The 27,451-nt window shown below is 41.8% G+C and overlaps 1 protein-coding gene across 4 annotated transcripts in view; it reads left to right on the top strand.

The window, feature by feature from the left end:
- Positions 1-27,451, top strand: part of ankrd6b (ankyrin repeat domain 6b) — a 60,407-nt gene that overhangs the window by 743 nt on the left and 32,213 nt on the right. For 2 of the 4 annotated variants that reach the window (XM_055884593.1, XM_055884591.1), the window contains exon 1: positions 3,739-4,256. The exons of 1 other annotated variant lie outside the window; for it this stretch is intronic. The gene's annotated coding sequence lies outside the window, so the exon portion shown is untranslated. Of the gene's footprint in view, positions 1-3,737; positions 4,257-27,451 lie in introns of those variants that run through there. One more of the 4 variants, XM_055884595.1, reaches the window with a different exon arrangement.

The raw sequence follows: 27,451 nt of genomic DNA on the forward strand, positions 1-27,451 counted from the left end.
AACAGTAAAAAAACATGTTTTGTCATACCCGTGGTATACTGTCTCATATACCACGGATTTCAGCCAATCATCATTCAGGGCTTGAACCCGTTTATACCTACAGTTATACTACAGTGTACTGCAGCTATACTGCGCTCTGACTGCAATCTTTTTTCGTAAGGGCATTGTAGTGTTTTTGCAGAATAAACACTACAGTGATATCTGTGGTATTTATTGTAGTGTTGCGGACATAACTATTATACTGTAGTATTTACAGCTTACAAGCGTAAATACTGTAGTAAAAAACTACTGTAGTATATACTATAGTAATTATTGTAGCCATATACCTCAAACCCCTGAGGTACCTTATTGCTATTATAAACTGGTTTCCAATGTAATTAGTGTAGTAAAAATAAATGTTTTGTTATACTCGTGGTATACCAATCAGCATTCAGCGCTCGAACCACCCAGTTTCTAATGTAGTATTTACTGTAGTTTTTTTGTTTTATTATCTTTGACACAGAAGTGGTGGTTTTCTCCTTAAGGAAACCTACTGGACCAAAATAAAATAGGCCTACTCAAAGAGCAAATTTTCCATAACCTGTATTGAAACTGCAGTAAAAGTGCAGTAACTGCAGTCGACTGTGGTATTTTGCAGTTATTCTGCACTGTAACTGCAGTTACACTGAAAAAGTACTGCAGGAAAAAAAAGTGTTATTTGTAGCATCTTGCTGTTATACTGCACTCTAACTGCAGTTGTATTACAGTGTACTGCAGTTATACTGCCCTCAGACTGCATTTTTATTCCGTAAGGGTGAGGGGAATGGGCAGGGTGTATGCAAATGAAATACTCCAGTATATGCTATAGTAATTACAGTAGTGTTTTTGCAAACTGTAGTATTTTTGTGTAAATTACTGTAGTATTTACTGTAGTGTTTTTGCAGACTAGTGTTTTTGCGGACATTACTGTAGTATTTACTGTAGTGTTTTTGCGGTCTGTAGTATTTACTATAGTATTCTACAGTATACTACCAAATTCTATAGTAAGTACTACACCTCATCGAAGTATACTACAGTGTGTAGTATATTATTCTACAGTATATTACAGTTTACTACATAATTCTATAGTAAGTACTATAGTATTCTATAGTAAACTGTAGTATTTTTTATGTGGCAGCTCTGTCATTCACTTACTATTTTGCTTGTGTTGTCAATTATGTGGTGCAATTTGAGCACTGAATAACAAGATGACTGTGGTGAACTATGGGAATGCTGTTATTGAAAGTCAGCCTTCCAATAACAGCTGCCTGCCCAGTGGGGTTCTATGAATCTGACAGAGATATGACTGTCAGATTTATGGGACCTTCTTATGTGGGATTAGCTTGAGTTAAAGCAGGAGGCGTGCAGTATCTTTGAGGTGTTTTCAGTATCGTTTTATTACCACATATAGATTTATTTGTTTTGAAGATACTTTTGCTACTTCTTGGAGATAATAAGTTACATTTTAATTATTTGGGAACTTTATTGAACAAACTAAGTTTCGATTTTTGATGAATACATCCCATTAGTTACCTACTTCTAAACAGATATCAGGCCTACTCTTTACGAGTTTGAATGTTCATCTGAAAATGTTCTACCTTGCTTGTTGCTTTGAAATGGCCGCTGTCCCCTTAGGTCCCTGAGTATTGTTAAGTGACGTGTTTGTCTTAATGGCCTGTATCAAATTACAAACACTGCTAACTCGATGAGGGGTATTGAACGCTTTCAAACCATAGATGCTATTGCCACATGGTATATCATACAGTAAGGTTCAGTATTAACAGTATTAACAGTATTAAAGCACACAAATCAGACAGACCGATAACCGAGGGCAATTATACCCTCAAAGTACAGCAGGTTACAATGCAATGACTTACACTGAGTGTACAAAACATTAGGAACATCTACTTTTTCCATGACATAGACTGACCAGGTGAATCCAGGTGAACGCTATGATCCCTTATTAAATCAACTTGTTAAATCAACTTCAATCAGTGTAGATGAAGCGGAGGAGACAGGTTAAAGAAGGATTTTTAAGCCTTGGGACAATTGAGACATTGATAATGTATGTGTGCTATTCAGAGGGTGAATATTCAAGACAAAAGTGCCTTTGAACAGGGTATGTGTCGTAGGTGCCAGCAGCATGTCAAGAACTGCAATGCTGCTGGGTTTTTAACATTCAACAGTGTGTATCAAGAATGGTCCACCAAAGTATTTACATTTATTTGACCTTTATTTAACTAGGCAAGTCAGTTAAGAACAAATTCTTATTTTCAATGATAGCCTAGGAACAGTGGTTGTTCAGGAGTAGAACAGCAGATTTATACCTTGGGGATTTGATCTAGCAACCTTTCGGTTGGTAGTCCAACACTCTAACCACTAGGCTACGCTGCCACCCCACACAACTGTGGGAAGCATTGGAGTCAACATGGGCCAGCATTCCTGTGGAAGGATTTCGACACCTTGTAGTCCATGCCCATGGCAAATTGAGGCAGTTTTGAGGGCAAAGGGGGGTGCAACTCAATATTAGGAAGGTGTTCCTAATGTTTACCTGGATGATGAAATAATATAACAGAAAAGTACTTCACTGTACGACTCTATCTGTACCTGTTAGGGTGCTCATGCTTCTTAACTACTATCTGCACACATCAAGGTAATACAAAAAGTATATATATATATAATAACAATAAAAATAAGGTCAAAGCCAAGGCGGCTCAGGCGGACCGACAAAATTTGTTTCTCACACCTAAGCTATAACCCTGCCTAATGTGGTCAACCAAAGCCGCTGTGCTACCGTTAGCCTCAGCTACAGGTCAACCCAGCACAAGAATCTCTCACGGCTCCCATGGATGAGAGCTGCTGGTAGGTCAGGTTACAACCATCTCCACATCTCCAGGGCGTAAAGCAGGAATCACAAAGGGCTCGCTCTACCACAGGCGGAGATATCTGTGCACGCTCACGCTCTTCTTAAGAGTGGCACTTGAATAACCTCCCAAGCTTGGCTCACATCGTCTAGGTGAAAGGATATGACGGAGGCGAGCCCTTAAGCAGCTGCCATCATGGGGACAGGCTGCCACTCTCCATGATGTGGTTTCTGTGTATGAAACTGTATCCCTTCACTAAGGGTAGGACACCCAAACTTTTCTTTTGTTTCACACCTTTTCTTCTGGAACGTGAGGAGACAGCAAGATACCCACCTCTCAAAAAAGTTGAACTTGTGATTGCCACACTCTCGCAGAAGCTGTTTCTCAGTTGATCGAGTTCCAGTAATTGGGTCAAGACATTTAAAAAATAAAATCCACCTTGACATTATGCGCTATTGTGTGTATGCCAGTGACACAAAATCTCAATATAATACATTTTAAATTCAGGCTGTAATAGAACAAAATGTGGACAAAGTCAAGGTTTGTGAATACTTTCTGAACATGTGTAAAGTGGGCCTTCATCACTGGTATTTATGTGATATGAGAAGGTGAATGTGAACCCAGGTTTTTTGCTTGTCAAATCACTGCCTTTGTGCGCTCAACCAGTCTTCAGGTTTGTTAACGTGGGAGTAATGATTAATAAATGATGAAAACACAATTTAACAGCCTTAAATGGTTTATTATGGACCCTTAAAATAAAGGGTTACCAATAGAATTAATATGAAATAAGAAAAGGGACTCCTCCCATTTACAGATTTTGGAAACTCCAGAAGAAGGGAGCTAATTCTGCTCTAGGCAGGATTCGAAACACCATAAGTATTTTCAACCTTTTCCGTGTTCGTGCTACCCACCCACAGAAAGAACCGGAATGGTCTTTCACTTTCTAGTAGGAAATAAAGTGACAGGCCAGTGACAGGGTTGCTGTCCCATAGGGTGACGCCGGGTGCAGAACCGATGGACTGCTTCTCTTCCCAAATAGTGGGATTGTATCAGCGCTCCTTCATTTCACCTCATTAACAGAGGCTGTCACAAGATCTATTGACATGCAAATTGGACAGAGCGGGTGGTAGTGTGAAGACAGGCTTGGACTGAGTTTACTTGGGAGTTGGGACTCAGTGCGCGTAGCTCCCGCCCCATCTGTTTGTACTTTCTGCCTGGATAAACTACGGAGCCATCGACAGACCCCTCAAGCTTCTTGTTGTCTTTCTATGTAAATAGCCCGCACCGCTTCTCGTTCTTCGAATCGGGTTTAGCTTCCAAGGATTTGTAATCGGACGGAGAGTTCGTCTGGCGAATTACGCGCGGAACATTTTGGTATGAGCTCAATATCTGATACTTTTTGCTATGATGTATGTTTTACCCCGAACAGATCAAATATTTTCATTGGTTTCTTTATTTAATCATGTTCAAATCTAGGACCATGTGTAGCCTATGCTGCGATGGTCAAATTACATTTCTTGGCCATTTGGATTATTGTTCATTTGAGACCAAAATGAATGCCTTTTGGACAGTTTTATGTTTAGCGGAACATCTCTGGTCCCAGATGGGTAGTAGAATTCCACGTGCCCAAGGGTTACCAACGACAATGCCATATACTGTATATCTAGGCCTATATGAATCAAATAATGTATTATCTATTTCAGTATATGTCCTAGCCTAACAGGGTGAAGGAGAACGTTTTTAAATTGAGGGGAAAGTTGAAAAAAAAACAGGCATATCAGAGATATACACAGGCAGCCACATTTTGCGTCTCAGTGGACTGTAAGCAGAGCTTGTAAGTAAGGGCCTTATTATTGTCAATTACAGGTCGAGGGTAATTACCGTGCTAAGAGGAAATCATTAGCAGAAATCCCCTAGGCTGTACAAAACCCCATTTAATAGAAATAAAGCTTATATAAATGTAAAGAAATGACTGTTTTCTTGGATAGCTTTAGATTGTTAAATAATCCATTCTGAAGCGGAAAATACATTCACTGTTTTGCATATGCAGAATAGTTAAGCTTATTGCCTTTCATCATTAGAAAGACACTCCAAGGTGGTGCATTTTTGTAAATAGGTGGATGATTGAGCGGCAACCACACTCCAAGGGCTAACTGTCATTTTCAAGTAGATTTGATCTGTGTTTGTTGAACTATAAACTAATTTCTTTCCCCTCATTACCATGGCCTCCTCCAGCTAGATTGTTTTTTTGTGCTTTTATGGATGGTAAGAAATAAGAAAGACATGAGAAGTCAAATGCTGTAATTTTCTGTAAAACATACTGTTGGGGAAGGGAACTCTGAGACAGTCTCTGAATCATTCCTTGGGCACCTGAGTGATTCAGCAGTCTAAGGCACTGCATCTCAGTGCTTGAGGTGTCACTACAGACACACTGGTTCAAATCCAGGCTGTTTCACAACCGGCTGTGATTGGGAGTCCCATAGGGCGGTGCACAATTGGCCCAGCGTCATCTGGGTTTGGCCGGTGTAGGCCGTCATTGTAATTAAGAATTTGTTCTTAACTGATTTGCCTAGTTAAATAAAGGTAATACAAATGGAGCTGCTGGACACTTTAGTGATGACAGATTAGGTAGACATTTCTGAGTCACAGCTCTGTCAGAAGAGGATAAAGGTGTCCGGATGCTTCTCAACCGGAAGAGTTTGTGCCTATATTATGAAGACGTTTTTTTGTTGTTTTTGGCTGTTCGGGCACACTGCATTTTTCTAGAGGCAAGGCGACGTTCGGAGCCGAAGTCTATGCCCCTTCGTCTGTGATTGCTCAACAGTAGGGATTCTTCCATAAAGTCTTTGTTGTCTTTTAATGAGTGACTCATTTTCATGCACATTTTTTTCATTGAGAAATACTGCATCAAACATCCTGAGTTTGAGTTTTATTTACATGGACAGTGCACTTTAATCAACGTTTGAGGAAAAGTGACGTTTGAAAATTAGCCAGCTGGCTAAAACCGCAGTCCCTGGGCAGGTTATTGAAAACAATTACAATAACAATACAGACAAACAATGAGCAGTGAGCACATGCAGAGCAACATAGGACAATGCTATGATACTCCCACACTTAACATACTGCTTGACTAGTTGGGCCCAAGCTTGTTGTACAATATTAAAACCCATTCAGTCTTTATACAAACAGGCTCTCAAAGTGCTTGATAGAAAGCCCAATAGCCATCATCACTGTTACGTCCTCAGAAAGCATGAGCTCCTGAGTTGGGAAAATCTTGTGCAATATTCAAGATCCTAAATGGTCTGGCTTCCCCTCCACTTAGTACTTTAGTCAAACAGAAAACCCAAACCCATGGCAGCAGATCCACAAGGTCTGCCATGAGAGGTGACTGTATAGTTTCCTTACAGAAAAGCACCTTTAGTCAATCTGCTTTCTCTGTGAGAGCTTCCCATGTCTGGAACACACTGCCATTAGACACACGCAACTGCACCACCTATTGAAACTTCACAAAAAAAAACATAAAGACATGGATAAAGGTCAATCAGACTTGTGAACATAATGCCTAGCTGTGTATTGCCGCTTTCCATGTTATCTGTAGCTTGTGAGGTGTGGAACCACTTTGCTGCTTTTATGTATTTTTGTTGTTGTTGCATTTTGTGCCATTTCTCTGACTGTGTGCTATGTGTTGTATAGTTTTGCTACCTCTGTAGTCAATTTCATATGAATTGGAAATTAGATAGGTTGAATTTCGTTATTTGAATTACCTATTTCACATGCTTTTTAAGAGAGATTGGAATCAAGTATTAGGCCAAGGTACAGTACTTAAAATCGTATATCACCTGGAGCTTCTCCCCTGACACAGACATCTGGCTCAGAAGCATCAGTTTCCCTCTTTGTGAAGAAAATGCAGACTGTTTTTTTCACATTGAGATGCAAACACGAGTCACTGAGCCACTTTGTAACCTGGACCATTACAGTGGTGAGTTCTTGTGCAGCTTGTTGTTTGCTCTTTGCATGCACATACAGTATATCACTGTATCTACATTTGAACTTCAGACCCAGTACAGACAGAAGGCAGATCATTACATGTACAGGCTGAACAGGAGGGGCCCCAGTATTGACCCATGGGGCACGCCCACATCATAGCTGAGGGTGGGAAACAGCTCATTCTGAGACCCTGGGTTCTGCCTTCAAGGTATGATTTCATCCATCTCAAGGCATCGGGGGAAATGTTGAACTTGGACAGTTTTGTGATGAGAACGTCGTGGAAATTCATACACAGGGATACTCAAAGTCAATCTTAAATGAATAAATGTTTATTGTCAGTGTGCTGGAGAGGTTCCAACCAACTCAATGCACCATAGTACACATGTCAATCAGGAGCTCTGCCTGGGCAGACCCAGAAGTTGTCTTATATACAACTACACAGACCAGTTATATTTGCATGATTTAGCATAATTAATTAATCATGACTGTTTTGTTTCATTCATGTGACCGACCAATACTGGTTCATAACATGTGACAGACCAACACCTCACGAGGCTTCTTTCTCTCTAAACTGAGTCCTTGAAACAGATATCTTTCATTCGTTCTCAAAACACGGTCTGGGCGTACTGCCAAATTGCAGCTACTGATAGTGAGGATTTGTACAGTCAGCCACTTGCATGAACACAGAAATTGGTTATTAGAACAGCACATGAATAGAAGACAGAAATTAGTTATAAGAAAAGCACAAACATTCAAATTTCCATTGCAAGAACGTCATGGTTAACAGTATCAAAAGCTTTCATTAGGTCTAGAAATACAGCCCCAACAACGCCCCCTTTGCCCATCTTGGACTTCACTTTTGCTAGAATAAAGCAGTTGGCCGTTTCTGTGGAGTGTTTTGCTCTGAAGCCAAACTGCATGGAGTGTAATGTGACGGGATTGTTGTTGAGGTGGGCAATCAGTTGCTCTGCTACACTTTTCAGCAACCTTCGACACCACAGGTAGTATACTAATGGGCCTGTAGTTACTCATGTCCACAGGGTCACCTGATTTAAAGATTATTATGGCCAACTTCCAGACCCTTGGACCCCCCCCCCCCCCCGACCAATAGGTGTGTTGGTGACCTTGGTAATGGGGCCAATGAGTGACTTTGTAGTTTTTAAGAAAGATAGAGTCCAGCCCAAACACATCTTTGGCTTTAAAGTTCTTTAGTGAGCTAATCACCTTGTTCACCTGACTCAGAAACCTCCCTTATGATGAAGACAGGTTGAGTGTCATTCATTGGCGCTGAGCCCAAGAAACCAGTGGAGGGGCTCTGTGTCAGTACGTTGACAATCAACAAAGTAGAAATTGAAGGCTGTTGCCATTTCGACTGCATCCTGTCATTCACATCGATTTCTAGTCTTTTTGCAGTGTTACTATGGTCTTTCCCTGTTAACTCTTTTAGATTCTCCCAGATCAATTTATAATTTCCCTCTAATTTGGACTTTAGGGTTGATTTGAGCATGATCTCTTTCTTTCATCAGTTTCCAGATTTCTCCATTTAGCCAAGGAAGAGTGCTCTTTTGGCCAGGTTTGTATTAGATTTTCTTTAGGAAGCCATTTATTGTAGTTTGGATTGTGGATAGGAAAGCCTGACTATCAGCTTCCACATAATTTGTATAGGACAAGAGATCATTCCAGTTAATTCCCTTAATTATGTTTTCAAAAGGATTTAATTCACTCTTAGGTATTCTGAGCTGATCAGGCTTTCTAACAGTAGAGAGGTTAAACCTGTACTTAGAAAGCTTTCTGACTATAAGTGTCAGATTATGATCAGACAGCCCAGTTACCATATTGAATGATTTAGTCACTCTTTCTGGTTTATTACTGAACACCAGATGTGTTTTAGTCACCCTGGTTGGCCCTTTAACTAGCTGTGTGAGTTCAAAGGTATTAGTGATCCGTTTGAGGGATTTCCTACAAAGACTTGTCTTCATAATGAATGTTAAAATCTCACATTAAGATACCTCTTTCCCAAAATCACATTCCCTAAGCATGTTATTAAACTGATAAAAAGCACACTTTTGGTGGAAGGTGGTGTGTACATTCCAATAAGGGTAGAAGACATTTGGGGAGACAGTGTAACGTTTAGGCCAATACATAATAGTTCATTATCACGTTATCAATTTGTTTACATCGGATATGTTCTTTAATATAAATCATCAGACCCCCTCTTCCTTCAATCCTGACTCTCCTGATAACATTGTAGCCAGGCACAATCAAAGCAGCAGATGGAGCCATGTCTCTGAAAGGCAGCGGAAGTCTGCGAGAAGATGTTGAATTTGATCACTTTTTGGAATGACATTGCGAATTTTCAAGTGCCCCCCTAGTAGTCGCTTGGAATTAGCTTGTGGGTCCCAGATGACTCAAGCATGATTTACACATTGAAAAAAGTAGTTCGGTAGTACAATGAACTATCCCTTGCGCTTGCACTGGATGCGGGGGAACTATTTAAAACATTTTGCGTGCCAGAAGCAGAGTCGGGAATAGGGCTGTGGCAGTCACGAAATTTCGTCAGCCGGTGATTGTCAAGCAAATAACTGTCGGTCTCACAGTTTATTTAACAAACATATTTAGCTCGCCTGGCTTCCATACACACACCTTTGGAACATCTACATTTATAAAGTCTAATAAATCCATGTAATATAGGTCTAAAGAAGCATGATATGAATAACATCTAGTCTATTTCAGAAGAACAGAATAGCATACTCTGAGTTGTCCTTATGTTCTCTAGGTTTCTTCCTAGGTTTTGGCCTTTCTAGGGAGTTTTTCCTAGTCACCGTGCTTCTACACCTGCATTCTAGCTGTTTTGGGTTTTAGGCTGGGTCTCTGTACAGCACTTCGAGATATTAGCTGATGTACGAAGGGCTATATAAAATAAACTTGATTGATTGATGTTAGGTCCTGAACTGGCTATGCCAAATGGCTGTGGGCTACACTATTATTTGAGGGAGTGCGCACATGCGGCTATTCTGTGTTGAGAAGTTAACAAAGAAATAGGTACTCCTATATGCTTAATTTTGAGTTAAGGTAACTTTAGTTGTTCTACAAACGTTGGGCTTTATGTTTAGATTTTTTATACATTGCAAGGCTGCATGATGTGACTAATGATGATTTTAAAAAAAGTCGCTTGAAAGTCATGAGCTCTGCTCAGTTTTTTGCACAGGTTCTACACTCTTCATTAGTCTCTCATTCACAATTTGACAAGCACTTGATAATGCCTTTGTGGCTGTAATGCACCCCCCAAAAAGACATACCCTTTGCAGCCAGTGGCCGTTGTGCGCTTAAGCACCCCTTACTCACATGGCTCTCCATCACTTGATCGGGTCTTTTTCACAGGCTACAAGTGAAGACAGACACATCGGGGACGCAAATGTGCGCGTTCCTTATCCAATTCGGAGGTGCATATTGAAGATATTGGAAGAACTGTCCGCATTTACTTTGTCAGGCAACAAGATGAGTAGGCCTAACGAACAGCAAAAGCACTACCCTATGTCAATCTACTATCACCCATAGTACAAAAGTCAACCTATTCTATGCGATAAATAAATATTCCAAACATAGTCTGGGACAGTTGTGGGATGCAATAGATCCCAAATTAATACAACCACTAGCATCAAAAAAACTTTTTTAAGCAATGTGGCTGACGTAGCAGATCAGAACGTTTACCTTAAAATGTTGATAGACTATTAGGCTATTTCTTCACATTATAAGTACAGCAATGCACACATGGCAGTAGGCTATAAGCACGAATGTTCCATGAGCGGGAAAACACCATTATTAAAATTGAGTGCATTATGGTGAAAATGATCTTCCCCAAACTTGAAACTCAAGCTCTGCTTATGTATGCCAGTTAGGCTCTAAACCCCTTGTAAAGCGGATTCATGTGCTTAATTTTAAGAAGTTATTATTTGGCCACTTTTGTTGTCATACAAACCTTTTCAAAACATATACTGTAGGCCTATGGGTTAGGCTACATGAGGTGGGTGACTATCATTTGAAATAGTCGCACAAATAAAAGGCAGTTTATGCTGGGTATAATTCACAAGTGATAGGCTAATATTGTCACCCATCAGACTATTCTTGATTTAATCTTGTCTTTACATATACGTGTTAAATTTGTTTTGATTTAGAATGGATCATTATCATGCACCTGTCTCAAAACAGGGGCAGCGGGGAAAATTAATGTCTTCTATGCACTTAAATCGCGAATGGAAGACGCTTTTCCCGTGGTTAATTTTCATGGCAGCCAGGTAGGCTATACTCCTGTCGTAAAGATAAACAATGCGCTTAATATTAGGAAAACATATTTAGAAATAAGTATAGTAGGCCTACCCTATAGAAAGCTGATGGGATCCTCCTCTGTTTAGTAGAGGCCATCACTGTTTTCTCGTGCATTTGCATAGCCTATAGAAATGTTGCACAAAATGAGCTCATGGGAGCCTATAGAAATGTTGCACAAAATGAGCTCATGGGCTCTCATGAAGTGTTTGATTAGATTTTCAAACACATTTGCATTGATGTCAGAGTGATTAGAGAGACAGAGTTCTGAGTACCAGGCAGTTATCAAGTTTGGTAGGCTACTAATGACCATCAGCAGCATCCGAGCTTGGAGAAGTCTAATTACCGTGACTAAACGGTCACGTAGAATTTGACTGCCTTCATGACTCCTGACCACCGGTGTGGCGGTAATACAGTCACCGCAACAGACCTAGACGGGGATCACTGATAGCGACTTGGATAATTTTGGGGAGTCAAATTTCATCTTGGAGCTGGGTGACTCGAGAGAAATCATGGGAGAAATCATAGCACTCACCCACTTCCGCGACGGCAATGATTTGAGGACGCAGCCATCCACTGCTTTCCACTCGGTGATGTTAGGCTCAGGATTGACGTGCACATCCCTGGAGAGCAGGAGGGTGGTGAACAGGTAGTTTAGCTGTTTCCGATATATGTTGGCCTTGTATTTGTTACTCCTAACCGATTCAGTAGAATAGGGAGCGATGTACACTTGCCCATTATTCGGAACATTATTGTACAGTATGCTGTGTACTGTCCGCTCCCATGGAACAGTGAACCAATGTGTTTGTCTGGGGTGTCGGCATTCCTCGACAGTAGATTGATTGTGTCATCCCAGCAAGGACGCACTGAGATCAGTAGAGCAGCTACATAATTGACAATCGTGGCAATGTACTGGAGATAAAACACAATTGTACTTTAAATCTTTGCAAGAATTACTTGGCTGGAGTCGGCGTACACCTGATGTTTTAGATAAAATAACAGCATCTGGAGGAGAAGCGGCCCCTGCCGCACCACCCTCCCTTCGGTCTGCCATTGTGTGTGGGACGATGAGATGGAAGCAAACTCCATCTCATGTGCACTGCAGAAACATGCTAACCAAATAACAGTGCTAGGTGCTTGCGCACTTGTGACTTTGAGAGAGTAAACGTTTTTTTTTTAAAGGTATTCTTCTTAGTTAGATGTAAAATTGCGCGATCTCTAAGATCTCCATGGCAAAAACGTGAAAATGAATGACAGATTTCTTGAGTTAATTCAGATTCATTCTGACTATTTTCAGGAAGGGTATACTGGCTACTCCTTTAAAAGACCGTCGCTTGAAAAACTACAAAAAAACGGCAATAATACTGTTTGTCCATTTAGAGACGCTGTAGCCAGTATACACTTCCTCAAAATAGTCAGAATTAATATAAGATAACTCAAGAAATCTGTCATTGATTGATGTTTTTGACGAGGAGGTCTTAGTCATGCAATTTTACATCTAACTAAGATTTTTGGTGCAGTATTTCATTCATTTCTCATTGAATGACAACAAAGACTTTACTGAAGAATCCCTACCGTTGACCAATTACCGACGAAGGGGCGTAGACTTCAGTTACCAACTTCGGCTTGCCTCAATTTTTTGTGTGTGCCCGAACAGCTGAAAAAACCCTTACCAAAGTCCGAAAATTTTAAAAAACTGCACAAAATGTTTTCATATTATATGAACAAACTCTTCCGAAACGTTTCGGCTGGGAAGCAGAGGGCTAATCAGAATTCTCTTCAACCATATTAAAACGAATGCAGAGATAAACCAGAACCAACTACTCAGTTTTACAAATTATAGATGTGACAAGAGACATTAAAACGGTGACATAAAGGGATCATAACGGGAGGAAATTATGCAATCATGCATTGTGCTGTAAATAATATCCCCATTTTATCCAATCAATCTTAATACAATATGTGTGATTGAATTATGTTTGTCTGAGGGTGATGCATAGACCTAGCCTAATTGTGCATTGGAGTATAGCCAGTGTCTTCAGTCTTCAGTTTTGTGTTTATCATGAAAGCGCTCATGCATGCAGTCAGTGTGTGTAGGAGTTGCCTAGCTGTTTCCCCCGCCTGGCCGTCTCTTGGGTTCCCTGGGGAGCTGATTAGCGTGCCAGTGTGATGGAGAGGTCAGCGCGGCACCAGGTGTGTAACTGGGAAAGGATGACCCATAATGGACGTCTGGGGCTCGGGGCCCATTAAACTTATATGAGATGAGGAAACCAGATAGTGTTATATGGATGAGATTCTTTTTACATTGATTACGGTTTCACTTCCCAGGTGGTGAGACAATGCCTATTATCAACGTACAAGATAAATGAAAAGGAGAGGAAGGAAGGGGCCATTTAATGATGGATTACTAGCCTACTACTGCTATGTTTTGTATTTTTTATAGAAATTTTAGGTAATTGTGTGATTGTAAAACAGAAGTGCACCTTTTGACATAAATAGGCCATTGAATGAGCAAGTGAATAGCCTGGTGGGACAATAAAAATATATTTCTTCAGTCCTTTGCCTTGCAGGTGCTCTAAACCTCTTTATTGGTACAGTAAACACTTGTCATTACCCACAGCTCCTTGCTCTTTCAGCACAGCCACATCTGCTATCATTAAGTGTTTTAGCGCAGAGGATTTAAGGTGTTTCGCCTATATTAATGTAGCAGCAACAGGCCACCACTCCAAAAAATACAGTATATATATATATGTGTGTTTAGAACATTATTTTAGGGATGGAAAAATGTTTTCAGTGTAAATTTCAATGACTAAAACCAGATATGTAAAACCAAGTATGTAGAAAAGATAATGGAGCTATAGAGTACATCCGGAAAGTATTCAGACCCTTGACTTTTTCCACATTTTCTTACGTTACAGCCTTGTTCTAAAATGTATTAAATAAAATGTTCCTTTTCAATCTACATACAATACCCCATAATGACAAAGTGACAAGTTTTTTTTGTAAGGTTGACAGTGCATGTCAGAGCAAAAACCAAGCCACGAGGTTGAAGGGATTGTCCGTAAAGCTCCAAGACAGGTTCCACATTTCTGTAGAATCGAAGGTCCCCAAGAACAGTGGCCTCCATCATTCTTAAATGGAAGAAATTTGCAACCACCAAGACTTTTCCTAGAGCTGGCCGCCCGGCCAAACTGAACAATCGGGGTAGAAGGGCCTTGGTCAGGGAGGTGACCAAGAACCCGAATGGTCATACTGACAGAGCTCCAGAGTTCCTCTGTGGAGATGGGAGAACCTTCCAGAAGGACAAACATCTCTGCAGCACTCCACCAATCAGGCCTTTATGGTAGAGTGGCCAGACGGAAGCCACTCCTCAGTAAAAGGCACGACAGCCCACATGGTGTTTGCCAAAAGGTAACTAAAGGACTCGGGCCATGAGAAATAAGATTCTCTGGTCTGATGAGACCAAGATTAAACTATTTGGCCTGAATGTCAAGCGCGTCTTCTGGAGTAAACCTGGCACCATCCCTACGGTGATGCTTCCACCATCATGCTGTGGGGATATTTTTCAGCGGCCGGAACTGGGAGACTAGTCAGGATTGAGGGACAGATGAATGAGGCAAAGTACAGCGAGAACCTTGATGGAAACCTTCTCCTGAGTGCTCAGGACCTCAGACTGGGGAGAAGGTTCACCTTTCAACAGGACAACAACACTAAGCACACAGCCAAGACAACGCAGGAGTGGCTTCGGGACAAGTCTCTGAATGCCCTTGAGTGGCCCAGCCATATTCCGAACATCTCTGGAGAGACCTCGAAATAGCTGTGCTGCAACGCTTCCCATCCAACCTGACAGAGCTTGAGAGTATCTGCAGAGAAGAATGGGAGAAACTCCCCAAATACAGCTGTGCCAAGCATGCAGCTTCATACCCAAGAAGACTCAAGGCTGTAATTGTTGCCAAAGGTGCTTCAACAAAGTACTGAGTAAAGGGTCTGAATACTTATGTAAATGTGATCTTTTTTAAAATACATTTGCAAAAAAATAATCTAAAACCTGTTTTTGCTTTGTCATTATGGGGTATTGTGTGTAGATTGATGAGTAAATTGATGAGTTTAAAAAAAATAAGGCTGTAATGTAAAAAGTGGAAAAAGTATACTTAAAAATATAAACGCAAATGCAAAAATTAAGTTATATTTCATTTAAGGTAATCAGCCAATTTAAATAAATTCATTAGGCTCTAATATATGGATTTCACATGACTGGGAATACAGATAGGCATGTTGTTCACAGATGCCTTAAATAAAAGGGTAGGAGGGGTGGATCAGAAAACCAGTCAGTACATGGGTCAAACACCATTTGCCTCATGCAGTGCGACATCTCCTTTGCATAGAGTTGATCAGGCGGTTGACTGTGGCCTGTGGAATGTTGTCCAACTCCTCTTCAATGGCTGTGCGAAGTTGCTGGATATTAGCGGGAATTGGCACATTGTCGTACACGTCAATTCAGAGCATGCCAAACATGCTCAATGAGTGACATGTCTGGTGAGTATGCAGGCCATGGAAGAACTGGGACATTTCCTTCAGTCAGCATGCCAGTTGCACGCTCCCTCAACTTGAGACATCTGTGGCATTGTGTTGTGACAAAACTGCACATTTTATAGTGGCCTTTTGTTGTCCCCAGCACAAGGTACACCTATGTAATGATCATGCTGTTTAATAAACTTATTGTTATGCCACACCAGTCAAGTGGATGGATTATCTTGGCAAAGGAGACATGCTCACTAACAGGGATGTAAATACATTTGCGCAAGAAATTTGAGATAAATAATATTTTTTCTGCCAATGGAACATTTCTGGGATATTTATTTCAGGTCATGAAACATGGGACCAAAACATTGCATGTAGCGTTTATATTTTTGTTCAGTGTATTTTCAAATAAGATTATCTTTGAGATCTAAGAATCACCAAAAATAAAACAGACAGTCATGACATGGGGCCACCATTGATTTAGTTATGTTTCAGTCACTCACATAGCATGAAGAACACGGCATAAGCCTTGGCAAAATGTGTAGAAATTAGCTTTGAAGCAGCAAAACTGAGTCTCTGTGGCCAAGAGGTCCTTTAAAAATAATGTGGGTCGGAGATGGTCCTCCCCCACGCTGCTGAAACATATTGATGTTTGGTTCTTTTCAGAGGCTGAAAGGAGATGCTCCAAACAAAGCTGTGGTAGTGGGGGGGAGTAAGTTCTCTTCAGGCTGCGCCTCAGCCGTCATTTCACACATAAACATTTGTTAGTCCTCTGCAGCTGGAGACTGGGTGACAAGGCTGACAGGCCCTTTGCTGTGCACTTGCTAGTGTGTGTGTGGGGAGAGGGGCATTTCCATATAAACAAACCCGTGAGCACCAACGTGAAGTTCATAGGAGCGTGTCAAATGAAAGCTAAGAGTCTGTTTTAGAGAGATATATATATATAAACCATTTCTGTGTTACTTTTTTTTTTAAATAAGCAAAAGCTTTGATTTCTTGTCAAACAGATGGAAAGTGGGTCTTTGAAATACATCAAAACAAAATAAAGCTGAAGTAAATACCCTTGCCCAAAAATATCACTTATTTTTAGTTGGAGAAATCATTTGCCTTCTGGACTGTAAGTTTAAGAAACATTGCCTTGTGCCTTGTAATTATATTACCAAAACTCCACATATCTTTAAGATATTTTCTAATTTCTCTCCCTCATGAGGAGGATAATGAAAGTTTCCAGAAGTAACAAGGGGTAGACCTACCAATTAGTTAATGTTTTTACTGATATAAAGTTTGGTAATGAATTGGTACTGGTACTATTTTCACAAGTATGTGGTACATTTTCACAACTTTTAGTACAAAACTGGCCCCACTTGAAACGCAGCCAGTCTTTCATCCAAAACCTGTCATTTTGTGCATTCGTTTGGATGTAAACATCTCATCACACAACCATTTGATTCAAAATATAAGTTTATTGGGAAATGTAATAGAACATTGGTTTAATCACCAAAACACAATATATTTTTAATTTAGTCATTTTAACTATCAGTTAATCCAATAGCATATAATGCAAGATAAACGTTTCAAATTGCCCTAAGAAATGCTGAAAGTAATATGCTATAGTACTGTACATTACAGCAGATTACAGTGTTAGGCAATAAACTTACATTACCCAACAAAATTGACAAAAAATCTATCATTTCCATAATATATACCCAATGTGTAATCAATCATTTTTCAGATATATTTGCCAAATAAAGTAGGTCTATTGTCTGTAATGAAATGTAATGCACGCATTAATTTGTATCAAGCCTGTCTTGAGCATTTGGCCATAAATTCTCATCCACATCACAGTGAATGTCCTCATTCACTACTTAATGAGCTGATGATGGCGCCGAAGGAGATGGCTGCCATTTTACGTGCTCCTAACCAATTGTGCTATTGTGTGTTTTCGCATTATTTGTAACTTATTTTGTTCATAATGTTTCTGCCACTGTCTCTAATGACCGAAAAGAGCTTCTGGATATCAGGACAGCAATTACTCACCTCGTACTGGACCAAAAAAAAATGTAACGAGTGGGACGCGAAGGATTTACTTCAGACACCCGACAAGTCCCAAATCCCTGTCATTCGTATGAAGAAGAGACGGAGATATTGGGGACGTTGGTCGGGGTGCCTTGTAAGGATCCGACGGCAATTGAGTAATCCCCTTCTACCATTAGCCAACGTGCAATCATTGGATAACAAAATGGATGAGCTCAGATCAAGACTATCCTACCAACAGGACATTAAAAACAGTAATAGCTTGTGTTTTACCGAGTTGTGGCTGAACGACGACATGGATAACATACAGCTGGCTGGATTTTCAGTCCACCGGCAAGATAGAACAGCTGCCTACGGTAAGACAAGGGGTGGCCGTCTCTATCTATTAGTAAATAACAGCCGGTGCACACAATCTAATATTAAGGAAGTCTCAATGTTTTGCTCACCTGAGGTAGAGTATCTCATGAAAAGCTGTAGACCACACTATTTACCAAGAGAGTTTCTATATTTTTCACCACATTCTTCATTTATTTACCACCACAAACTGATGTTGGCCCTAAGAGGGCACTCAACAAGCTGTTGGCCATAAGCAAACACGAAAATGCCATTCCAGACGCGGTGCTCCTAGTTGCCGGGGACTTTAATGCAGGGAAAGAAATCTGTTATACCTCATTTCCACCAGCATGTTACATGTGCAACCAGAGGAGAAGAAAAACTCTAGACCACCTTTACTCCACACACAGAGCTCTTCCTCGCCCTCCATTTGGCAAATCTGACTATAACTATCCTGATTCCTGTTTACAAGCAAAAACTAAAGCAGGAAGTACCAGTGACTCGCTCAATAAGGGAGTGGTAAGATGACGTAGATGCTAAGCTACAGGACTGTTTTGCTTGCACAGAATGGAATATGTTCCGGGATTCATCCAATGGCATTGAGTACACCACATCAGTCACTGGCTTCATCAATAAGTGCACCGATGATAATTCTAAGTCAAATGTATACATATTTTAGTCATTAAACACAAAAATCCCGTAACATCCCCACAGTGACAATACGAACCAGAAGCCATGGATTACAGGCAACAGCCGCACTGAGCTAAAGGGTAGAGCTGCTGCTTTCAAAGACTCTTAAAAGAAATCCCGCTATGCCCTCCGACGAACCATAAAACAGGCAAATCGTCAATACAGGATTAAAATTGAATCCTACTACACCGGCGCCGACACTCATCAGATGTGGCAGGGCTTGCAAACTATTACAGACTACAAAGGGAAGCACAGCCACGAGCTGCCCAGTGACACAAGCCTACCAGAGGAGCTAAATAACTTCTATGCTCGCTTTGAGGCAAGCAACACTGAAGCATGCATGAGAGCATCAGCTGTTCCGGATGACTGTGTGATCATGCTCTCCGTACCCATTGGGAGTAAGACCTTTTTAACAGGTGAACATTCAGAAGGCTCCAGGGCCAGACAAATTACCAGGACGTGTACTCCGAGCATGCGCTGATCAACTAGCAAGTGTCTTCACTGAAATTTTCAACCTGTCCCTGACAGACTTTGTAATACCAACATGTTTCAAGCAGACCACCATGGTCCCTGTACCCAAGAACACCAATATAACCTGCCTAAATGACTACCTACCCATAGCACTCACGTATGTAGCCATGAAGTGCTTTGAAAGGCTGGTCTTGGCTCACATCAACACCATTATCCCAGAAACCCTAGACCCACTCCAATTTGTATACTGGATCCACAGATGATGCAATCTCTATTGCACTCCACACTGCCCTTTCCCACCTGGACAAAAGGAACACCTATGTGAGAATGCTATTCACTAAATACAGCTCAGCGTTCAACACCATAGTGCCCTCGAAGCTCATCACTAAGCTAAGGACCCTGGGACTAAGCACCTCCCTCTGCAACTGGATCCTGGACTTCCTAACGGGCCGCCCCCAGGTGGTACGGGTTGGTAACAAAACATTATCAACACAGGGGCCCCTCAGGGGTGCATGCTCAGTCCCCTCCTGTACACCCATGACTGGATAGCACGACTACAGCACCATCATTAAGTTTGCAGACGACAACAGCCTGATAACCGACAATGAGACAGCCTATAGGGAGGAGGTCAGAGACCTGGCAGTGTAAAAATTGCCAAAGACTCCAGCCACCCTAGTCATAGACTGAAGCTGTACCGGAGCACCAAGTCTAGGTTCAAGAGGCTTCTTAACAGCTTCTACCCCCAAACCATAAGACTCCTGTACAGCTAATCAAATGGCTACCCGCTGTTGCTACTCTGTTTTTTTTATCCATGCGTAGTCACTTTAACTCTACCTACATGTACATAGTACCTCAATTACCTCGACTAACCTATTCCCCTGCACATTGACTCTGTCCCGGTACCCCCTGTATATAGCCTCGCTACTGAAATTTTAATGTTGCTCCTTAATTATTTGTTATTTTTCTTTTATTTATTTATTACTTTTTACTTGTTGGTTAATGTCTTGTAAGTAAGCATTTCACTGTAAGGTCTACAACTGTTGTATTTGGCGCATCTGACAAACATTTGATTCGATCATGCACCGGGGGTTGGGTCCTTTTGGCATGGCGAATCCTAGCTTGACAGTGATCTACATTGATGTCGTCGCATGCCTCATCCATGACCAGAAGGAGGGTGGCACGCTCATGTGGATGGCGATTGTACGCCTTCCACCTCCATGCTGAAAATAAATTCCTCAATAGGGTTGAGGAAAGGAGTGTATGGGGGCAGGTATAGGGAACCATGCCTGAACTACCTCTGCATGGTGGAATCAGACATTGTCCCACACAATGACACCTTCACAGGCCTGCTCAATTCAATTGAGAAACAATGAGATGTGCAGCGTTGTAGGATCCAAGTAATGGCCTACGTCCTACCACACCATCTTCAGAGATAGCTGCGCACCGAGATGTTTCTCCCCACGTTGTCCAGGCACATGGACGGTTGCTCGTTGGCCGATGAGGTTCTGCCCACGGCGAAGTGTTGACCAGGTTGAAGCCAGCTTCATCAACAAAGAAACACTATATATACAAAAGTATGTGACACCCCTTTAAATTAGTGGATCCGACTATTTCAGCCACACCGGTTGCCGACAGGTATAAAATCACAGCATTGCAATCTTCATAGACGAACATTGGCAGTAGAATGGCCTTACTGAAGAGCTCAGTGACCATCATAGAATGCCACCTTTCCAACAAGTCAATTCATAAAATGTCTACCCTGTTAGAGCTGCCCCGGTCAATGTAAGTGCTGTTATTGTGAAGTGGAAACGTCTAGGAGCAACAACGGCTCAGCCGCGAAGTGGTAGGCCACACAAGCTCACAGAAAGGAACCGCCGAGTGCTGAAGTGTGAAGCACAATTGTATTTTTTCTTTAAAAATTTTGCCTGTCCTCTGTCGCAACACTCACTACCGAGTTCCAAACTGCCTCACTACCGAGTTCCAAACTGCCTCACTACCGAGTTCCAAACTGCCTCACTACCGAGTTCCAAACTGCCTCACTACCGAGTTCCAAACTGCCTCTGGAAGCAACGTCAGCACAAGAACTGTTCGTTGGGAGCTTCATGAAATGGGTTTCCATGGCCGAGCCATCGCACACAAGCCTAAGATCTCCATGGCAATGCCAAGCGTTGGCTGGAGTGGTGTAAAGCTCGCTGCCATTGGACTCTGGAGCTGTCGCAACGCGTTCTCTGGAGTGATGAATCACACTACACCATCTGGCAGTGTGACGGACCAATCTGGGTTTGGCGGATGCCAGGAGAACGCTACCTGCCCGAATGCATAGTGCCAACTTTAAAAATGGATGGGAGGATTAAGCAAGTCCCCGTAGCAATGTTCCAACATCTAGTGGAAAGCCTTCCCGGAAGAGTGGAGGCTGTTATAGCAGCAAAGGGGGGGATCAACTCCATATTAATGCCCATGATTTGGGAATTAGATGTTCGACGAGCAGGTGTCCACATACTTTTGGTCGTGTAGTGTATACTTGTGATGGTTCACAGCAGCATCACACACAATCACCCTTTAAAAATGCATGTTTTACAGTATAATTCCAATATGATGTTGTGAAATAGCATGTAAATAAAATAGTATCAGTAATACAGTATATAATGTTGTACTTGAACATACTCAGCCCGCAGTTGTTTCACCTGGTCGTTGTTTCTCTCAAAAGGCACCGGGTAAATGGGTTTCATAGATACCTGGTGTCTCTTCAAAAGGCGGGTGATTGTTGGTAGGTTGATGGATGCCACGTTGGCAAAGGTGTCATCGTTCTCCCCAATGGCCTACTTTATTTCGGACAGCCGTATGTCATTCCTGGCCCTCACCCTTTCCACCACTGCCCACTCCTGCTGGTCGGTCAACACACGGCCACAGACACCACCGTGGAGTCTTCTGTCAATTCTGAGGGTAGAACGGAGTATACTGTCAATAGATCATACTGTAACATGTTTTGTGAATTTACATGCATTACAATTCCATTTACTGTAAATGTAATTGTAAAGCATAGTGCATATCCTTCAGACTTACCAGTTCTCTTGGTGAAATGTTCTCAAGATTGCATGTATCTTTTTAGATTGGGGTGAACTATTTTGTCAGCCTCTGCAATGTGGCCTCTGTTTACCACGTGGTCAACGACGATGGTCCGGACTTCATTAGACGCAACAGTTCCCCGCCGTCTGCCTCCCTCTCTCTGATGTCCACCTCTTTGACCTGATTGTTTGGGCCCATGCCCACCTCTCTGACGGTTCCCTTTTCCACTAGGTCTTCTCCCTTGCTGTCTATCCTGCTCCGTGTTGAAAGAAATTGCAAGTGTTCACACACCCATTTTTATATGGTGGCCAATTGTGGTTACCACTATGTGAAATCAATTAGCAATAATGAGTAGTTATGATGTATCTTACATGTCATTTTGATGTTTATACTTTACAAACACACATTTTATTTTTGTAGTTCTCAAAATCCATATATAGTAGACAAACCAGTGTAAAATCTGTAGCTTTTCCAAATGGTTAAGTGATTAACCATTAAGCACAGTTGGATTAAGAGATGGTCAAATGTATTTAAACAAATGAGAAGAGAATCATATGAAAAGTATTGTGACCATTGCATTGTGAAAGAAAATTACTTTATATGAAAGGTATTTCATATAAAGAAAGGTTACTGTGCGAGTGTTGTGTGTTGTACTTAGTCAATTGAAAATGTGCTTTAAAGTTTTTTTTAAACAGCCTTTTTGAAGATCTATGTTGGTTTTTGTACTAAGAGTTGTGGAATTTTACCACATACTTGTGAAAATAGTACCAAAGCGATAAAAAAACTGTGTGATTAAAACTCAATAACAGAATTACTGCAATTGATTTGGCCACAATGGTAAATCATAGTAGATAGAAATGACATGCTACTGTCCTCTCTTCCACTGGCATACTATTATGTTCAGCTCATCATTTCTTTTCTTCGCTTTCTGTCGTCTGGTGGTCAAAGCAAGACTGTGAAAACAGTCTGGACAACACCTCCCTCTCATTCTCTCTCACTGCCACTCTCTCTTCTCTCTCTCTCTCCAGTTAATGTCACCTCTCCCGGCTCTTACTGACACCAAACGGGACACCTACCACCTACACTCTTTCCATTTACTGTAACAAGCATTCTCACCCTCTGAGCACCGACCAACAACGGACGTCCGTGGACATTGAAAAATAGTTGAAATTTGATCAGTTGACCCTGGCCGGAGCCAATCTGAACCAATCATAGACGTCTATGTTCCACAAGTTTGGATAGTTCAGTACAGTACAGTAGAGCACACTAGAGTATAGTACAGTATGAGGTACTGAATTGTTCTATACCCTACTCTACTGAACATATCTCATTGTATGTACTTTACTGTACTCTACTGAACTGTGCTGTGCTATGCTGTACAGTACTTTACTCCACTGTACTCTACATTGCTCTACTGTGATTTCCAAAAGTGTAATGTCATAGCTGACACTCCATTCTTTCTGCAGACATCTTTGAAACTTAATCGGAGCAGATACAGATGTAGGATCTTAATTTGATCACTCTTGTTGCTGAGAATTTCCGTGCGCTACAGGAAATGAAAACTTGTAGTGTATGTGAGGTTTAAAAATACTTTTCCACTTTAAAATGTCAGACTTGATTTGTCCTAATGAAAAATGTTTATTATTATATTATAATCCATATAATAATTAAAATTTTCTGTTGCTGCAGTATAATATTTTTGCAGTAGAAACGGGCACAAATGAAGATTCTACATCTGTAGTTAGAGTTTTTGGAAAAGGTGGTCGCATAAAAAACAAAGGAGATTTTATGTTACCAAACTTTGCACCTGCGCAGGTCTTCCAGTAAATGTGTTTTTGTAAAAAAAAAATGTGTTCAAAGTAGTCCTTGTGCATAGAGTTGTATGGTTTGTTCAACCTTGAAATCAATGGTTTTTGTCTGGCATACATTTTAAAGTGAGAAATCTGAGTCAAAGCGTAATTCCATTACGAGAGAAATTTGTGTTTGACTGGCCTCTATCTGACTAACACAAGGGGCCTTTTCTGTTCAGTGGTCCAGGACAATGAATCCAAATCAGATGATTATGATAACTAGATTGGCCAGAGTCTAGAGTCTTTGGTCAGTACAGTATCTTCCCACAGCTGGAAGTGTGTGTATACAACTGTGGCAGCGCTGGTCTTGTGACAACATCCTAAACCTCACGTATTTTTTTCAATGTCTGCATATGAGGCTGAAATCTTGGCTTGCTATACAGGTTACGACCCCTGGTAATACCTTTGATGTTGAGTTTCTTCGAAGTGCTGTTAGCGTTATCTCCAGTCTCACATCTGGCAGGCATCAGTAACACACAGAACAGCTTAATTATCACTGTCCAACTACCTCAGAGTAACAACAGCCCCGGAGTCTTTCTTCAAGGCTGACACTCACGAGTCGCCCAAAATAGACTTTTGGAATTGGGTCATTTGAAAGTATATGATCTATATTTAGACTATTTAAACGGACTATTTCGATTTTGTGATTAGTGATTACCATAAATCTCTGATTCAGAAATAAACTCCTTGATCTGTGTGTGTCAGAGGTTTCCAAGGCGCCACCCCTGGAGGAACCGGGGCTATGAGCTCTGAAATAGATCTTGGGATTAGCGAAAGGGTCAAAGTTTTGATTTAATCTCTCTTTCTCCTTATCTCTCTCTCTGCCCACTCTTCCTCTCGGCCCTTTCTTTCTCTGCCCTCTCCTCTCTCTGCCATCTCTCTCTCTCTCTCTCTCTTTCTCTCTTTTTGTCTTTGTCTCTCTCTCTCTCTGTGTTTCTGCCTCTGTTTGCTGGAAGTGGGGGTGGGGAAAGACAGATGGCTGAGTTTGACTAAATACTGGGGACTGGGGAGCCAATCCTGCTCTGGACTGAGTGCTCGTCTCAGTCATTGTCCAATCACGTCGCTGATCCCTGTTCCATACTCCGCTGGGGAACACCCATCCAGCATGGAACCACAGAATCCACAGCTACAAGTTGTATTTCAGTCCCAAAATTTTTTTTTTTAAATGTGCTGCAAGAAAATCAAATAGACCACGATCCTTTGGGGTCAGACTCAGGAATCTTGTCTCTGCTTACTTCATTACAAACAACAAAGATGCTTGACCCAAGCAATAAGGGTCCCAGCCAAGCTGGCGGCTCACTGAGTTAGTGAAACTGGTCCAGCAGATGCCCTGAGACCAAAAAAACAACACAAGCAAGGCCTTCTTTTTCAATCCAGAGGCTCCTCTCATCTTGCTGTGGCTTCATGTCTTCTTATGTAACCCCCTCTGCCCCCATCGGCGCTAGCTCTGGAAGGTCTATATAAGAGTAGAGGGAGATCTCTAGAGTAGAGCGACAGCTGGTCCAGAACACAAGAGGTTAAATCCCTGTGTGTTAGGCTAGTCTATGCCCCAGAGCATGAAAGACGTACTGTTGTTGTGGTGGATGGATGTGAGCTTAAACAAATGGAGGGAGAAAGTGCCCTCACTGATGGGAATGTTAAGAGACAGCGGGCAGCGACATAGAATGACAAGAGCACAAACACGTTCATTCTATCGCGTGGTTATATGTCTCATTGTGTGGATGTAATGTTGTTTGGACTGGCTCCATCCTGTGCTGTGCTGTGTGCATGTCTCAGGTGGAGGTGAGCATTGCTCTGACTCACTCTACAGTACATGAAGGCCCGGCAGTGTTGGCCGGCTCCCCGTACTGTTTCTGTTGCCAGGTGTCGGAAAACATTACGCTGGACTCCCTGGGGAATCGTTTGTTTCTGTCAACCAGAATAGCGGTTGTGGGTTTTCCTGACGTGCTTCATGGATATCAAGTGCTGTGCAGTTATTCAGGGGTGTGCAGTTTTCTCCTCACTTATCGTTCTTGGCACCTACCAACTGACAACTGACTGCTTAAGTTCCGTTGAAGATGAAGTGCTGGAAAATAAAGCCGATTTAGAGTTGTTTAAACACTTTAGACTTTTTGACTTTGGACTAGGACTGGGCGATGTATCATGTTCAAATCACATCAAATGTTATTTGTCACATGCGCCAAATACAACAGTTGTAGACCTTACAGTGAAATGCTTACTTACAAGCCCTTAACACTTATTTTTCTTAAAACTGCATTGTTGGTTAAGTAGAAAATAGGTAAGTAAAACATTTACATTGAAATAAAAAATAATCAAAGAGAAGCAGTAAAATAACAATAGTGAGGCTATATACAGGGGGAACCGGTACAGAGTCAATGTGCGTGGGCACAGGTTAGTCGAGGTAATTGAGGTAATATGTACATGTAGGTAGAGTTAAAGTGACTATGCATAGATAATAAACCGAGAGTAGCAGCAGTGTAAAAGAGGGAGGGGGTCAATGCAAATAGTCTGGGTTGCCATTTGATTAGCTGTTCAGGAGTCTTATGGCTTGGGGGTTGGGGTTAGAAGCTGTTAAGAAGCCTTTTGGACCTAGACTTGGTGCTCCGGTACCGCTTGCCGTGCGGTAGCAGAGAGAACAGTCTATGACTAGGGTGGCTGGAGTCTTTGGTAATTTTTAAGGCCTTCCTCTGACACCACCTGGTATAGAGGTCCTGGATGGCAGCAAGCTTGACCTAGTGATGTACTGGGACGTACGCACTACCCTCTCTAGTGCCTTGTTGTCGGAGGAACTTCAAGCTCTCAAACTGCTCCACTACAGCCCCATCGATGAGAATGGGGGCATGCTCGTTCGTCATTTTCCTGTAGTCCACGATCATCTCCTTTGTCTTGATCACATGAGGGAGAGGTTGTTATCCTGGCACCACACGGCCAGGTCTCTGACCTCCTCCCTATAGGCTGTCTCATCGTTGTCGGTTATCAGGCCTACCACTGTTGTGTCATCTGCAAACTTGATGATGGTGTTGGAGTCGTGCTTGGCCTTGCAGTCATGAGTGAATAAGGAGTACAGGAGGGGACTGAGCACGCACCCCTGAGGGGCCCCCGTGTTGAGGATCAGCGTGGCAGATGTGTTGTTACCTATCCTTACCACCTGGGGGCGGCCCGTCAGGAAGTCCAGGATCCAGTTGCAGAGGGAGGTGCTTAGTCCCAGGGTCCTTAGCCCAGTGATGAGCTTAGAGGGAACTATGGTGTTGAACGCTGAGCTATAGTCAATGAATAGCATTCTCACATAGGGGT

This window comes from Salvelinus fontinalis, chromosome 27 (assembly GCF_029448725.1).
Source record: "Salvelinus fontinalis isolate EN_2023a chromosome 27, ASM2944872v1, whole genome shotgun sequence".
Classification (NCBI taxonomy): Eukaryota; Metazoa; Chordata; class Actinopteri; order Salmoniformes; family Salmonidae; genus Salvelinus; species Salvelinus fontinalis.